Here is a 3,760-nt window from a genome sequence, read left to right as displayed (position 1 = left end):
CATACCCCTAAATTAATCTTTTAAATGTTTTCAAATGTTTATACATACTTTTATGGGGGGGGGGGGGGGAATACAAGTAAAGTTACGATAGTTATTATCTTAATCACATGTGATTAATAACTATCGACAAGTGAATCTCTTACTTTCAACCTATTTTACCAAACTGTTTTACTTCAAATTGTCTTAAAAACTCTTTTACATATCAAATGCTTTTATGAAACTTCTTTTATACTTATATAATGTCAAATGCCTACATATATATGTATAGTTATATAAGAAATGTTTAAAGAACTTAGGAAGGCTAACTCGTTTTAATTCCTTTTCCTTGTTTGGATGTGGCTTTAAGGCATCGGTTATCCGTCCGAAGGTGGTTTAAATATTAGTTATATATTATGTGTACATATATAGTCATAAAGGTTCCTCCAGTTCATTCAGTGCCCTTGGGTAGCAAGGGTATACTCCCATGTTCATACATAGAAGTTATATTACTAGTAAACTACAATAGGCGTAGTTTAGGGTTTTACTAATACTAATACTAGAGTAATGAATCATACAAAGAGTCAGTTCATACATAAGTCATAACTTATAGTAATGAGAAACAAACATAGAACAGAGTGACGAGAAACAAACTTAATACATAGTGATGAGAAACAAACATAATACATAGTGATGAGAAACAAACATAATACATAGTGATGAGAAACAAACATACAGGCTAGATAGAGAAAGAACACACAATACAACTAGCACATACATTACATATACACTACATTCAGTTATGTGAGCCATTAAAAGGGTCATGGCACTACCTTCCATGACCGTTTTTGTATCCAGAATCTCCTTAATTGGGGAGCATATGAGTTTGCGTATAGATCTATACTGGAGTGACTATCCTACACCTTGCTACTCGCTACAGTGGGACTTGCAAGTCTACAGGTGCCAAATGTCATTTCTTACAGCGTCTTACATCGTCGTTTTACTATTGAGTCGATAGCAGGGTACAGGCCGATCACATGGTACTTTAAATAACAATTGGTTTAAGGTAGTTAGTATAGCCGTAGTTACTTAATACAACACTACAGTACTATAATATTTTCCTATTAAATTCACTTCATGAACATTCACACGATGCACGGTAATGTAGAAACTATATTTTTGGTTAATGATAGTCTGATTTGGGAAAATACACACTCTTACAAGAGACACACACACAGTTACTAGATGCCTTGGTAGAAGGCTACTTTTATTAGGAAACATAGGGATTTCTAGGATAGTTCAAACAAATACAAACTTTACAAAACTTATACATTACATCTTACAAGCATCTTAAAAATTCTTTCATATAAATACAGACACTAATATACTTATGATATCATCAGCATTAAGCTGATACTCGCTTTCAAAATAACTTGTATTCTCAGGTCACCACTAGACAGGTACAGGTGTCGGGCTTTTGAGAGATGGAGTTCGTTCAAGATGCATCTTTTATTTTGATATGTATATTTTTGGTGTCTATAAACTTGACAGAACACACATGTATGAAATTATATTATTAATGCAATGGATGATGTTGTTGCTTGTTTACTACTATTCATTATTGTGATACTATACATGACGCCCTCCACCCCCGAACGATTCCGCCGTTCAGGTTTTGGGGTGTGACAATATTTGACTGCCTCCAACATCTCATATAAAAGAATGGTAAAATGTTAAACAAAAACAAACATATAGCTACAAGTTGTAACAATGTATGGTCACCTTTAACTTGCCTTATGCTGATCTTGCATCAATATAATACCAAAGCTATTTTCTAGTTCAAGGTCATCTTTAGGATTTTCCAAAAACCATTTCCAATTTTTAGTGTTTTCTACACACACAACTGCCCATGAAATTAGGAATATATTATTATTAGCATCCCTTCCCACAACACATATTAAGTCTCCAGTACATATACCGTTTAAGAAACAACCATCCAAGTTTATTACTCCTCTACAGATCCTTAGCCAACCTTGTTTTAAGCCCTCAAAACATATGTAAAACTTACTAATATAATTCTTACTATCTGGCATATAATTGACATCTATTTTGATTGTTGTTCCTAGATTTGATCTTCTTATCTCATCACCATATTACCAAAGCTTTATGCAGTGCGTCACTAATGTTCCTTCAATTAGTTCAATTGCATATTTCTTTGCTCTTCTATACTGTCCCATACTCATATCTATACCAACTTTCACTTTAACCTCTTCCTTAAGCAACCCAACACTAACTTTTTGTTTTTGTAAGAATTGTGTGGTGAAATGGCTACCAATCCAGGAATAGTTAACAAGCAATCCTAATGTGAAGTTTCTTGTATAGTTATGCTCATTTATGATACTCTGAATTTGGAAAGAATTTTCTTCACACATCCAAGAAGCCCACATTCTAAACTTGCACTAACCAGAACAACATATAACCAAAAGTCTCTACTATGATTTTTTTTGTAGCATAACTGGTAATCATTAGCAACAACATAATTGCACATCATATGTTTCAATTGTTTAGAACATTCAAATCTCATACCTAATACAGGCTTCTGGTTTTTCCAATAAACAATATCATTATAAATAGCTTGGTCATTAGGTATTACCTCATGCTTATCCATCTGAACATATAGCTCCTTATAAGGTGGACCATGTTGCTCATTTGGGCACAACTTACTTAAATACTCATCATTTTTGGTCTTTTTCATAGGGATGCATTCATCAAGTTCATTGCTAATGTCCATATTAGGTTCATGGTCAAAATCAACTTCAATGGCCACATTAATGTCACCTTCTAAATCATCCATGTCAATACCAACATTCATATCACCTTGAAATTCTTCATGGAGCTCACCCACACCAAATACTTGGTCTTCAGGAATGTATACTTCATCTTCATCACCTTTAAGCCAGTCAAGAAGATTCACACCAATATGATCCATGTAGACATCAAATACACAACCACAAGCATAATCTACTTCAATGAAATCTATATAGTTGGAATCATTGGCTATTATCCTCAATCCATGAGGAAATGCAATGTCGTGCATGCGATAATAAACATTCATACAATTTTCATTGGCGAATCTTTGAACGGACATCGCAAATTCGTTCCTGCCCATCCCAACAAAATCGACATCCCCAAACCTTTGCTTAGCTCCATCTGAGTAAGTAATAAAAGGTTACCTTGTAAAAATACTTGCAAAATGAAGATCGATCTTTATGTAATACCCATAGGAACGATACAGGCAAGAGATTTGAGAGGAAGAATAGTAGAAGAAATGAGAGAACGGATACAAAGAAAACAAGTAGAATAATGGATGAAAGAGACAGTTGAGTGTTCTCCAAGCATTTTATTTAAGATATTTAATTAAAACTATGTAGCAACCTACTTAGACTATCTTTAATATATGCATTACTTGGCATTATACATGTGATTAATAGGAAAGGGTTTTCAAAATGACCATTTAAAACGGTAAAACACACCTTCGTGCCCTTAATGTGCAAAAAATAGTCACAAGGGACCTTTTAAACCAATATACTAAACATTGTTAGGATACAATGACAATAACCCTTATTTTATTTCTGTTTTGTTGGTAAATCACATAATCACCCTTTATCTTTTTCTACACAAAGATGAAAACAAAAACAAGCTGGGATAATTACTCTTTATGGATGAAAAACTATAGAAAAAACTATGTAGATCTTGGGAATATCTACCTGTCTACCTATCTTAA

The sequence above is a fragment of the Lactuca saligna genome, chromosome 4 (genome assembly GCF_052625555.1).
Source record: "Lactuca saligna cultivar CGN05327 chromosome 4, ASM5262555v1, whole genome shotgun sequence".
Classification (NCBI taxonomy): Eukaryota; Viridiplantae; Streptophyta; class Magnoliopsida; order Asterales; family Asteraceae; genus Lactuca; species Lactuca saligna.
The sequence above is the reverse complement of the archived record's forward strand: the minus strand, read 5'-3'. Positions refer to the sequence as shown.